The sequence below is a fragment of the Cydia strobilella genome, chromosome 6 (genome assembly GCF_947568885.1).
Source record: "Cydia strobilella chromosome 6, ilCydStro3.1, whole genome shotgun sequence".
NCBI classification, from domain to species: Eukaryota; Metazoa; Arthropoda; class Insecta; order Lepidoptera; family Tortricidae; genus Cydia; species Cydia strobilella.
In genome coordinates this window covers 20,730,381-20,745,185 of record NC_086046.1, presented here as the reverse complement: position 1 = coordinate 20,745,185, position 14,805 = coordinate 20,730,381, and the positions used below count along the sequence as shown (strand labels likewise).

At 37.4% G+C, this 14,805-nt stretch overlaps 1 protein-coding gene across 10 annotated transcripts in view; it reads right to left on the bottom strand.

Moving 5' to 3' along the window:
• LOC134742269 (disintegrin and metalloproteinase domain-containing protein 11) overlaps positions 1-14,805 on the bottom strand; it is a 784,213-nt gene that overhangs the window by 13,290 nt on the left and 756,118 nt on the right. The window lies entirely within an intron of this gene.

Here is a 14,805-nt window from a genome sequence, read left to right as displayed (position 1 = left end):
CTCTCTCTAGATTCTTAGATAGGTTAATGAGATTCTGCCCTCACTTGACACTTCCTAACTTCCCTCTACTACTGTTTTTATTCATTTCGGATATGGCCCACCGACCTCGACTTAAACAATAACTTATCAATATATCATTTGATATTTCATTTTATATTTAGTTGTAGTTTTAGTTTGGTTACTTAGGTTTTATATGGTTTAGATTTGTTTTCTTTTTTGTGATTGAATTTGTGATTGCCTTTTTTTTAATACTATGTCGGTGGCAAACAAGCATACGGCCCGCCTGATGTTAAGCAGCCTCCGTAGCCTATGTACGCCTGCAACTCCTAACACAATTTGTCTGTTTCAAACACAATCTATGTATTGTTCTTGACTTGAATAATCCAAATACATACATATTATATTGATAAATAAATAAATAAATATTATAGGACATTCTTACACAGATTGACTAAGTCCCACAGTAAGCTCAAGAAGGCTTGTGTTATGGGTACTCAGACAACGATATATATAATATATAAATACATAGAAAACACCCAAGACTCAGGAACAAATAATTGATGTTGTATTATAGGGGCATGTTCCACCATTTGGATTCAGCTTCACAGTGAAACTGGCACATTTATGGAATCATTTAAAAATATAATTATTTGATATTCGTCAGAGAGAATTGTATAAGAACCTTATTAAGAATTTATGATTTTGCTTTCTGAATATTTGTTGATGATAGCGGCACAACACAAGAATTATAAAGCTTAGAACTTGGCCGCAATGTCACAAAATTGGCATTATAGTAAGTAGTAAGATGCGTTGGGATAAGATTGAAAAGGTTTTTCATGTGGGGAAGCCAAAAAATCGTCCGTATGCCGAAGTATTACGGGCGACATTTCATCTTACCCCGCATGAAAAACCCTTTCAATCTTACCCCAACGCAAGATGTGTAGCAGCAGTGCTCAGCGAGCGAGGACGAGAACTAGCTGCACCTTAACGACTTTTCGAACACAAAATGTTACAGACATCAAATCCCATTTAGATTCGCTACTCAATTCAAGTTTTCCTAACACGCCTAACTTAGCTTTTAATATCGAGAATAGAATCTAACTCTATGACATAGGAACTAATCCGCTGACTGAATCGAATCGCATCAGATTAAACTATTACAAATTGAACTACCGACGTCACAGTGGATAGTTGAAAGACAGTAAGACAAACAAATAATTGTTAATAGCTTTGAATTAACTCAATGTATTGTATAAAATCGTTTCGTTAGATTACAAAATACATTAATATATTTTTATGTTTCACAGCTTTTATGAACCATGTTGCTTGATAAATAAAATATATAATAAATAATAATAACATTAAATAAATTGAATCTAACAAAATAAAGTAAGAATACACACCTACGACACTATGTTAAAAGTGGTATTTGAGAAGAGTTTTGAGCCGTTTAACCACTCAGAAAGATTTAATAAAGGGTTGCAAATCCACATAGATACAAAACAGATTATACAATACAATACAAATATTCTTTATTGCTCACCAATATGAAAACAAACATGAAAAGAGCGATCTCTTCCAGACAACTTAATTATAGCTGTGTTTCCTATATAGAAACTGTGCCCGTTTCCCTAACAATGGCGCTATTGAACGCTGTGGTGCCCTGCTGAGTACATCAGGGTGCCTAGCCAAAATGAAAATCGTTAATAGAAAATACCAATCGAAACTTAACCCTTTGTAAGGCGTAGGGGTGTCAGAAATTATGCAAAATTGAACCCTATCACTTTGAAATAAAGTTTAAAGTAAGGTGGGAAATATTTTCCCTCTGCCTTACAAGTAACTTTTCGTGACATCTGTCATTCCGGTACATTTTTCGTGTGGCGTTTGTCAATGTACTGTTATGGCCCCAGCCGGGCTAGCACATGAATGGCGCGAGAGTATCTCGCCGCAACATAGACTATCCGTCCCCCTTTAATTTATACAGTTAGTAAAAGACGGGCGGCGAGATACTGTCGCGTCAATCATGTGCTCGGCCTACAGTACTGTTATAATATAATTTACTGTGGCATAGGTAGGATTATGCCGGAGAGAGTTAGTCAATTGATGGCGCGCAAGTTTAGCCAGCTCGTCAAACTATATTACTCAAACTCAAAAGGCCTTAACTATCGTGTACGTTATGGACGTAAGTTCGTTAATTTTTCTATAAATGGGCCAGGAGAATGGTCCTCTGGCGAATGTAGTGGCAAACATGGAATGGAATAATATTTTAAAGGGATTATTTTGACTGATAGGCGGTCATTTTGAAGTAGCTATCAAAGTAAATATGTGGGCGTTATATAATTTCTAGGGTATAAGGTGTAGGTATAATATTGAGGAAACTCGGGATTTTTTCCCTAGAATTAAATTGTATTTTTTTTCTACAGAAAAAAACCCATTTTGTAAACTTCATCATAATCATTAGAGCTTATCGAAAACTGATTTAATAAACAGGCTGGTTTCCAAAAATTAATTTAATTTAAACAAAGCATGTGAGCCATATGAGATAGTTTTGTTCAAACTGTAAGAAACATTGTGGCTGCTATTTCCTTTTTTAGGGTTCCGTACCCAAAGGGTAAAAACGGGACCCTATTACTAAGACTCCTTTTCCGTCTGTCTGTCTGTCTGTCACCAGGCTGTATCTCACGAACCGTGATAGCTAGACAGTTGAAATTTTCACAGATAATGTATTTCTGTTGCCGCTATAACGACAAATACTAAAAAGTATGGAACCGTCGGTTTTTTTTAGGAGATAAACGAGCAGACGAAATGTCTGATGATAAGCGCGCGATTACCGACTTCCATAGACACCCGCATGGTCTCCCCTACTAAGCGAGAGTTCGTCTAACTTATGTACTTGTGTTCGCTAACTACTATAAATGCATACGAGCAGCAGCTGTGCGAAGTGCGAAGTTCTAAGTCCAAACTTATGAATTAAGTTAGAATTGTCTTTAGTTGCTATGATTATATCACTGCTTTGATTCAATATTTTAGTTCAACTGTTTGTTTCCTAAATAAATTAAAAAAAAAAAAAAAAGTATATTTATAAGTTAGTAAGTATTATTAGTTGTAATTTCGCACGCCATGCACTTTACGCAGTTTCTATCTGTGGAAACTTGTAATTGGCTCACTGCTTCTATGTTTTAATAACAAAACTTCCTTGAGACATAGACATATTAAATATATTAACAAATGACGTAGTGAGTGTTGTGTGCAACCCATCATTTGACAATAATGCCGTAAACGAGGGTAGTTTCTCGCCCCCCCTGCCGCCACCGGCGCCCGCGCCGAGTCATTGGGCGCGGAGGGCTGCGGCCCGCAGTCTGCGCCGGTCCGTCACCGTCGACGCAAGCTCCTGATGACGCTCCTCGGTACGGAGTGAAACATGTCGAGCGTTTTCGACTTAAAACACGTGAGTGACCCGTAATTAATATATTTAATATGCTTCTATGTTATTACCTAACGTGTTACTTTAGGTGTAAGTTTTCCTAATAAATAAAATAAATAAATATGGAATTAGTTATTGACGATACAAGTGAGAAAAATAGGAAATTTGCAACGAGTGGCGAATTTTAAACACAACTGAAAGGAGTGTTTTAAATCGACACGAGTTGCGAATAACCTATTCGTACGTGTATCGTACAACGTTTTCAGTATGTACTAAATATGTATTTATGGCCTTTAAATTTTCGACGTAGTTACGTAATGTGCTTATTATAGCACAGGGTGTTGAAATGGAGCACTGGAGCACCAGATGTACTGTAAAATATATTATGTGTCGGTTTCTGAAAAAAAGTACTACATTGTCGGCTGTCCATAAGGAACAAATAGATCGCAGAGCATGGTCAGCCATAATGAAACATCCTGTATCTGACGGCCATCTAGCCTTGTCGGTGGTAGTGACCCTGCCTGCGAAGCAGGGGGTCCCGGGTTCGATCCTGGTACCTAAGGGAATTTATTTGTATTTTTATCAGAAATATTTTGTTCTTGAATTATGAATGTTTCCTATGTATACATCTATGTATTTAAATCGTTAATGCACAGAAGAACTTAATGTATAAAAGGCGAACGTAATGCCATGAGGCATTTTCTACCAGTCAACTTTAAGGCAAAGCAGAAAAGATAGGCAGAATTATTTATATAACTGTACAGTACAGTCGCCATCAGATATATCAGAGCGCCCGAGGTGCTCAAAATATCTGAACACGCACTCTACGGCCTTGACAATAGAGGCATGTTCAGATATTTGTGAGCACCTCGGGCGCTCCGATATATCTTATGGCGACTGTACATAATTATGTCGTCGTCTAGTACTTACAACACAAGCCTTATTGAGCTTACTGTGGGACTAGGTCGATCTATGTTATAATCGTCCTATAGTCATCAAGTCATCATCATTCACTTGCCCTTGTCCCTTGTCCCATTCACTTGGGGTCTGCGCAGCATGTCTTTTTCTTCCATACCTCTCTGTCGCCCGGCATCTCATCATTGCGTTCGTTTCATTGATTGATATTGATAGAGATGATTCTCAGATATTTGCGAGCACCTCGGGCGCTCCGATATATCTTATGTCGACCGACATAATTATGTCGTCGTCTAGTACTTACAACACAAGCCTTATTGAGCTTACTGTGGGACTAGGTCGATCTTTGTTATAATCGTCCTATAGTCATCAAGTCATCATCATTCACTTGCCCTTGTCCCTTCTCCCATTCACTTGGGGTCTGCGCAGCATGTCTTTTTCTTCCATACCTCTCTGTCGCCCGGCATCTCATCATTGCGTTCGTTTCATTGATTGATATTGATAGAGATGATTCTCAGATATTTGTGAGCACCTCGGGCGCTCCGATATATCTTATGGCGACTGTACATAATTATGTCGTCGTCTAGTACTTACAACACAAGCCTTATTGAGCTTACTGTGGGACTAGGTCGATCTCTGTTACAATAGTCCTATAGTCATCAAGTCATCATCATTCACTTGCCCTTGTCCCTTATCCTCTTCACTTGGGGTCGACGCAGCATGTCTTTTTCTTCCATACCTCTCTGTCGCCCGTCATCTCATCATTGCGTTAGTTTCATATCATCTCACACAGTCCATCCACCTTTTCCTCAGTTTTCCTCTCCTCGCACCTCCCTCCATATTCATTCGTAATACCATAGAGTAACTTATACTAGAGCGGTACTGTCATAGTAAATTTTGTAAGCCCAGTAAATTCACTGCCATCTGTCGACACACTTTAAAACTAAAAATGAAGATTTATAAAAATACGATAAAATGTATTTAAATATGGATAAATGTTTTTTTTTATTTGCATTAATTATTTTTATGATTTTGACCCATGTTCTTTCACTGATATGCGTTAAAATTGTTAAATAACAAACGAAACCGTCAACGCCATCTATACGACAGTAGGCCAAAGCTAGTAGCGCCCTCTGAACGAGAATCAAATTTTCTTGATTTTCGAGGCACGTTTTTTCCTTAGACTGTATCCATCTATTACGGAGTTATATCTATCTTTGGTAATACCTTTCTCGTCACATGACTTTCATCCCTCCGCATCACATGCCCGTACCACGCTAGGCGATTTGCCCTTACTTTTTCTGTTATGGGTGCAACTTTCAGGCTTCCTCTCATATACTCATTCCTATAAAAATCGTCCTATAGTATTTCTTTATTTATTACCTAACTATATCACTCACATAATAGGTGCATATCGCATTTCTGTGCTGATTGTACTACCTACTATATCAAAGGAAGGAGGAATGACCTAAAAAGAAATACGGCGCTGCGAATTAGGTCAAGTACTTTTGAAGTAAAACCACGGGCTACTTCATATTCTTAGGTGAACTGTAGACTGATTAAAGAAACGAAACTACGGATTAATAAGACGTGGACTGAAATAGTTTATGGTGGTGATAATAGGATAGATGACAAGTCTTTTATTTTATTTCAGTCGATCCTATTTATTTTGAGGATCAAATGACTATATGAAAACCATCGCATTAGAGCAATACAAAATTTAGAAACAACAGTTAAAGTCTGACAATCGTACACAACGCACAGAACGCCCCTTACTAAACTATACGTGATCGTGGCGTCGCAATTACACCAATTCTACAATCAAATTTTGCATAAACTTTATAGACCGCGGGCCAGGAACAGATTTCCATGACCAATCGCCTCCCGGGCGAAAAGTCGTATAGTGGTTTACGACTATGTATGGTGAACCCTCGTGAACGTCAGCTGCCGCTCCGTTGGTGGGTTGAGGAATGGCAGCAAATAAAGTCTATAAAAAAAATTAGTCATCGCCTCCCGCTTGATACTTTGGCAGGTGATACTTTAGATGCTATTGTGAATAAGCAAAATAGTCAGCCGATTGTATCGCTGTGGAAAGATCGTCAGCTGGTCACATGAACATGTAAAAAAGAAAATTCTTTTCAGTCATCGGCGTCATCGCCTCCCGTTTGATACTTTGTCAGATGATAGTTTAGATGCTATTGTTAATAAAACAAATCGTCAGCCGGTTGTATCGCGGTGGAAAGACCGTGTTACGCGTTTCGGTTGCTGTCATTCCTCAACCCACCAACGGAGCGGCAGCTGACGTTCACGAGGGTTCATCATATATAGCCGTTAACCGCTATACGAGTTTTCGCCCGGGAGGCGATGACTGACGAAATTTGCGCCTGGTCTATTATTACAAATGCTCTATAACAACCATTTCCAGAATAACATAACAGAATATGAGTTTTCTACGATATTAAACATTCCACAAAATGTTTGGCTACAAATAGAAGGAATCCTATATCCTTATGCAAATAGGGTCCCTGCAATGCTAAGCCGTACCTACTATAATTCCATCAGCGTAGGATCGTAACAGAATTTGAAGCCAGTCACAATCGAGTTTGCGACCGAGAGTTGCCCATCCCCACATCACATGCTACGCGGCTCGGCAAGTCGATTTCGCATTCACTGTTCCAAAAAGGTTGACGATATGTGCTACGGGAAAAGTTTGAGTTTTACCATGTAATTTGTGCTTTGACGGATAAAACAGGGGTCGGAAACCGTTGGTAGCAAGTTGTTGAGAGTTTAAGTTTTAAGGGAAATAGGTTTCGCGAGAGGGTAAAAAGGTGCTTGGTATTTCACGATGCTTCTGATTTTTATTATACAATCTGATCATAATTTGAAAAAAAAAAACGAGAACAAAGTCAACTGATTTTGATATTATGATTAAATATTTTTTGTATTATCTTAAAAATCGTCATTCTTTACGTTAAAACTGATTTTTAGGGTTCCGTACCCAAAGGGTAAAAACGAGACCCTATTACTAAGACTTCGCTGTCTGTCTGTCTGTCTGTCCGTCTGTGACCAGGCTGTACCTCATGAACCGTGATAGCTTTTTATACCATTTACTCTGTAAACATGTCTCAAACAGAAAAAAACTCACGAAATCGATACGACTATTTGTTTAGACGCGAGCTATCACGACTCCGCCATTTTGGATAACTTCCAAAAACCGGATCTACAAAAAAAATCTATTTAAACATAGAATCTGGTCACAAAATTTCACGAGAAACGGTTGAGAATTGCGCCCTGTAGATGAGAACATCCGGACATACCAAAAGCAAAGAGGATATAATAAGATAGAGCGGTACTGTCATAGTAATTTTTGTGCTACCAGTAAATTCACTGCCATCTATCAACATACTTTAAAACTAAAAATGAAAATTTATAAAAATACGTTAAAATGTATTTAAATATGGATCAATGATTTTTTTATTGGCATTCATTATTTTTATATGATTTTGACCCATGTTCTTACACTGATATGCGTTAAAATTATAAATATCAAACGAAACCGTCAACGCCCTCTATACGAGAGTAGGCCAAAGCTAGTGGCGCCATCTGATCGAAAATCAAATTTTCGTGATTTTCGAGGCACGTTTTTTCCTTAGACTGTATCCATCTATTACGGAGTTATATCTATCTTTGCCAAAAGCAAAATGCGCGAGTCAAAACGTAGACGCTTCGCTACGCTTCGGTCAATTATTAATAACAATGAAGTTAATTAGAATACCGGTGTCTGAGAAATTAACATAATTTAAGTAACGGATTTCAAAAAATCACAGCTTATGAAATTATTCGGAGTTTATGCCAAACTCCATTTTTATTAAAACAACGTTAATTAATGATTCATATTAAGGCGGCATTTGTTAGAAATTCGGTGTGCGATGCTAATTATCAAAGTGTAAGTCTGAGCGGAATTAGGAGTTGAAAGTGACGAGAATGAGGCGAGTAACGATTTTTTATTACGATTTTTTTTGTGCGAACGTAAAAATCGTTAGATTTGGAAAAAAACTCGTAGGTTAGAGGAGCTTATTGCCGCAAAATTACGCATTTCTACTTTCATGTTAGGATTGTTAGGTAATAGCTTTTGTCCAAAACTATTTTTTTTCTCCATCGCACCAATACATCAGTAAAAGCGAGATGGACTGCGATCGAGTTCACGCAGTCGCCAGCGTAAACGTCAACTGCCAACTCATGGTAACCGTACTTATCGCCAATATTGTCTATAGTCCCCCTAATTTCACGTAATTTTCTGTAATTTTCTGTCATTCGCACATCGCTTATGGCCCACGACGTACAAGGAAAAAGGAAACTGAACTTATAATTAGTGACGTACGGACAGACTTCCCAATTATACACGGGGCGGCAGGCTGCGGGGCCCGTATTATTCCTGATTACGGGGAAAGAATAGTAACGAGGTGGACCTTGTTTACAATTGGGAATAAGTCTTGTAGTTGGGTCTGTTTATATCACTTCTCAGTTTTTGTACATTGTGTACAACATATGTAACATGTTTATTATGACTGCTTTTGTTCTAAATAAAAAAATATATAAACAACGTCGGCGGGGCGGGGCGGTACGCTCCGGGTTCGAATGCGTAGGTAACATTAAACGGGCTTAGAAAAAAAGGCATTTTTAATACAGTTGCTCAAAAAGTGGTACTTTTTGTGGCTGCGTAGCGTACGAGAAGCTCAATTTCTCGAACTAGTGCTTTTTACTTTTTAGTTCCAAACTATACTTTCGAAACGCAGTTAAAATTGAATTTAGCTTGAGCAGGTACCAGGGCCTCATGAGTTATGAGGAGGTGTCGTTGACCAACCCGCGCCGGGCCCGCGGCGGCCGCGGCCGGGGCGCGCACGAGTATGAAGGTATCGCGGGCTGCGGCAGCTCGCGTATCGCGGGCTGTATAGGTACTTTTGGTTTTGGTTTGGTTTGGTGGTATGATTCTACTAATGATATATTAATTTATTATTTTTTCGCAATTGTATTAAAAAACGTCGTTTACAACACGTGTGAAATGTCTTTTTACCACTCGTACCGAGTCTTGCCACGAGCTGAGAGCTGAAAGAGAATACCTCGGTACTAGTGGTAAAAAGACATTCTTTTCACACTAGTTGTAAAATGTACTATTTTAGATAGGTATAGATCAAGATAACCCAAGGTTTCAAGCTTTCAAGATAGATCAAGGTTTGGATTATCAGAATACAACATGAATATTTGTGGTTTTTTCTATAAAAAGGGACCTTATTGTCGATGGCGCTTACGCCACACAGCGTCTCGCGGCGTTGTATTTATATCGGAGCATCGTTTATAATGGCGTAAGAGCCATCGACAATATGGTCCCTTTTTATAGAAAAAACCACATTTTATTATTCTTACAGGCCAATTCGAACTGACACTGACATAAAAATGATATCTGAATTATGTCAGTTAGGAATCAGTGTACGTTCGAATTGACTTGTTAGACCTTTCAATCTATTACATATAAATGAATTTCAAGTTTCATAAAGATGTTTTCCTTCTCCGAAGAGCAACTGGTAAATATCACACTAATAAATTGCTATTAGGAATATAATTCGATTTAGGTATCCCAATATCAGACTAGCGACATCTAGTTAATAGCAGAATAGCAGAAAACTTTAAATTTTTATTGTGTCTTGATATTAAGAAAAAAGAACAAATAAGTGCAAAGTTATAAGATGTAATTTAATATAGTTTCTTTGTAAGCTCCGTTAGGCACTTAGTACCTAAGTAGTAGGTGGAAAAAAAACCGGCCAAGTGCGAGTCGGACTCGCCCACCGAGGGTTTCGTACTTTTTAGTACCTATTTGTTGTTATAGCGGCAACATAAATTATCATCTGTGAAAATTTCAACTGTCTAGCTATCACGGTTCATGAGATACAGCCTGGTGACAGACGGACAGACAGACAGACAGACAAACAGCGAAGTCTTAGTATTAGGGTCCCGTTTTTACCCTTTGGGTACGGAACCCTAAAGATCAACTTTAACATAAAGAATGACGATTTATAAGAGAATACAAAAAATATTTAATCAAAATCAGTTAACTTTGTTCGCGTTTTTTTTTAAAGTTATGATCACATTGTATAATAAAAATCAGAAGCACGGACAGACGGACAGTGGAGTCTTATTAATAGGGTCCCGTTTTTACCCTTTGGGTACGGTACCCTAAAAATGTTTCTTTTTAAATTTCATCACGTTAACTTGTACTTGCTTACTTAATTTTAGTTTCCTTAAACGTAAACATAACAAGTTAGCGCCAAATATATTTTAAAATACACTTTTATTGCCGACTGCACTTTCTTCTTTGCATGTCTATCAAGTACATCCCGAGATCTTTCTAACGAGCCTAAACTCAATTTGTTTATATTTTTCCATTGAAGAATTCCTTGGACTTTTCGACTGCATCATCACATCAGCTCCATGTTAGCATATTATTCAATTGTCATCGGAAATATGGGAGTAGAATGCTATGCTTTGGCAAATTTCAGCTCAATCAGAACCGGGAAGTGGTTCAAATTTTTGCCACAAGGTTTAAAGCATACAAAAATATGCACATACGCGGAGAAACAAAATAAAAGTGTATAAAAACACGTCTATGTCTATTCAGTTTAAAGCCGTTCGATCGGTTTGCCGCTGTCACTGTCACATTTCGCAAGAAAGAACGGGAAAGATCATGCGCGCCAAGTGTCAATTTTGATCGAATTTTGTCGATTTTTATTTATTTTAAAAACTTTACCTTACAATATCGAAATTCGAAAGCTATGAAATTACTATTTAAGTTAAGATTGTTTTTTCTTCTTTTTTTGTTCATAGTATTACGTAATAAATAACCGAGTAAAGTTGGATTAAAAGTCAGAGTTAGAGGTTACTTTGGGAATTAATTGTATCGAGCGAAGTGTCATAATTCGTGTATCGGAAGCTATGATATTATAGATAATATAGTCAAGAACTACATATATTAATGCCTACGCCAGAATATCAACGCCTCTTAGAAAAACATGATCATATAAGATTTTTCGCCTTCTGGCTCAGGGAACCGCCTTAATGGAAGTTGTAACATGTGACATGTCGCATCAAACAATGCACATCAATCGCACGGAACTTCGTTACCGAGACGTTTGAAGGCAAAAATTTAATAACACCGGCCTAGGCCGGCACTCAAACTATTAAAAAGTGAAAACTCGCTTTTTGTAACTTAACTGTAGCGATATATTGATTTAAACTGACACGATCTTCACTCATAATTTTAAACTAACACGGTACTTACCGGTCAATTCGAACAACGTCATAATTACTAAATACGAGAACAATACGAGATCTAATAGATACGTTATAGTTTAGTTATCAAATAGTTATCTTTTGCAGTTCGATTCGAGAAACGAATTGTCATTTTACGCTACAATTATTGTGACGTTTTGGGATATCCATCAGATATCCATTGGATGTCTAAGTAATATCTTAAGCAAATCTTAAAGAGATCGTTCAAGAGGACATTCGGAATCGCGGAAATATCAAAATTTGACATGACTTTCTTAATCGTTATCGTTTCTGTTTCACATCTAGTGGATATCTAGTTGATATCTAGATCATTGTTCGGGATACCGCCGTTTCGCCAAAATATTTTTCGCCAAATTTCACTTCCCAACAAACTTATGGCATTAGTTTCATTTCCCAAATGAAATTTTACCAAATAATTATTTCGCAACCATTTAATTCCCCAACCCCATAGTTGGGAAATGAAAATGACGTACTAGGTTGGGTTAGGTTAGGTTGGATTATGTAAAATTGGGAAATGAAATTCGGCCAAATGAAATTTTGGCGAAAAGTTGGTTGCCAAGTGAAATTCTGCAATACAATTTTTGGCGAAACATCAGTAAACCTCATTATTCAAATTGGCCCGTTAATCGCATAAAAACTTACGTTAAAACTGCAGCGAGACGGAGGACACGGTAAAAAGAGCTTTAGATTAATGAATGAATTATTTTGTTACAGAAGGCTTAATTCATATTTTGCCAATTAAGTGGCTATTCAGACCCAATATATAGCTACCATCCCCCAACACAGTCCTACCGCTCTAATTGGCCTAGGTGCAATAGAGCCCGTCAGGTTAAAAAAACAAACAAAAAAAAACCAATATAAATATATTTAGGTCATGTCGAGTCGTGAGGATCGATCATAGTCTTAGAACACTTTATGCCTCCCTTTTCATTACGCTAATCTTGCTCATTATAATTTGAACATATGCCCTTGTAGTACTCTTTACCCTTTCTGTTTTCATTAGAAAATATCTGACGATAGAAACCAACAATAGACGCTGACGAAATTCACGAAAAGGCGTTCAAGCTTTGTAAATATTTATCTCAGTAAAAAATTCGTATTATTAGATTAAGGCGAATAATAGCCGCAAAACGGAAACATTATTTCTCAACAATCCTGTTTTCCACCACAGTTTTATGCAAATCCCTTCGCACCCTATCATCCAATATTTAATAGTGTTATTAAGTTATTTAATAATTAGTTTGTAATTTTATTACAGTGCCCTTACAGGGTTGTTTTGAAACATAATATTTCAATTTCAATTTCAATTTATTTATTTCGCTTGAACATACACAGTTGTTATGGTTACATGTCATTGGGATGTTATAGGTACATAGTGTAGCTATTAAGTGTTACATGCATGTATGGTCTACCACAATATGGCATGCAAAATCTTAGACTAACTTAAAATAATAATCTAAATAATCTAATTACAATGTTTTAGGTTAGTTTAATTTTTATACTCTATGTTTAGGTAGTTATTTATTTAATTTTAAATATAATATAATAATTATAAGATCTTTTTGTACACACGAAGCAATGATTGAATTAATTAATTAATGAATCCGTCACCCGACGTTACCAGAAGCTTTTAATGAAAAATATTTCGAATCGTAAACAGGAAAATTTCACAATTAAATATTCCATACCATCCGAGATACAAAAGCGTAAACAGATTCAGACGAGTGAAAAGTCTGGAAATCCGATGCTGTTTTTATCAATCTGATACGACCTTGGGTATCTCACGCGCACCAATAAGTGCGAGCGAAATGCCTTATGAGGCAACTCCTGATCGCATTACGTCAGCACTGGTTGGTTGGTGCTCACGATCAAGGTCGTGTCAAAACAAGATGGAAACCATATCAAATTGTTAAAATAGAATCATCCTCTGGGATGAGTAAGGTTATGGATGATTAAATACATCCATTGGCGTTCATATCCATAACAAAAGTGCTTACGGAATATTCATTTGGGACGGGAATCGACTTAATTCATTAAGTTTTCTGATTCCAATTACCCATTACCGGAAAATTTCGAAAGATCTACTAAGTGTGGCCTTCTACAAAAGTAATAAATTAATTCGTTTACGTAGTACCACTGTATATATCTTGTATGTAAATAAATGTATTTAAAAAAAAAAAAAAATAATAAACGAATAAATAAAACTACCTAAAACAGATACCTACCTCTACCTAATATACATATAATTATGCAGCATTCGGTCGTTCATTCAATAGCAAATATAGCAATATTTACTTGTGCTTTGAAAGTGGATGCCACCAAATCTCTTGTCCTTGATGACATCCGATCGAACAGTCGTTTGGCTATAGGTAAAAAACTTAGCTAAAGCTAAAGTGAAGTGTTCGAATAGTCGTTCCATGTTTAGGGTTCCGTACCCAAAGGGTATAAACGGGACCCTATTACTAAGACTCCGCTGTCCGTCTGTCCGTCTGTCTGTCTGTCACCAGGCTGTATCTCATGAACCTTGATAGCTAAATAGTTTAAATTTTCACAGATGCTACTATAACAACAAATAATAAAAAGTACGGAACCCTCGGTGCGTGAGTCTGACTCGCACTTGGCCGGTTTTTTGATATTTGTAAAATAACGTATGGTGTGCAAACAAATTTTTTACTTGTTTTTCAAATTTGATTATCCCTGTCCAGTTGTCCACTTATTATGATCATAGAGTAACTTATACTAGAGCGGTACTGTCATAGTAAATTTTGTAACCCCAGTAAATTCACTGCCATCTGTCGACTTACCTTACCTCTTTCCCGGAGCATTCGTTGTTATTATGCCTGCTGGGGCACTTGGTACGTAAATATTGGTCAATGTATGGGAAGATGGAGGTTCAAGTCTGGTTGACATAGACGAGGTTGTCGCCGCACGGGGTGTTGTGCGCCAGGATTAGTAGATAGTTAGATATGGTTGCTCTTTAAGATGAGACTTACCCCTTTCCCGGAGCATTCGTTGTTGTTATGCCTGCTGGGGCACTTGGTACGTAAATATTGGCCAATGTATGGGAAGATGGAGGTTCAAGTCTGGTTGACGTAGTCGAGGTTGTCGCCGTACGGGGTGCT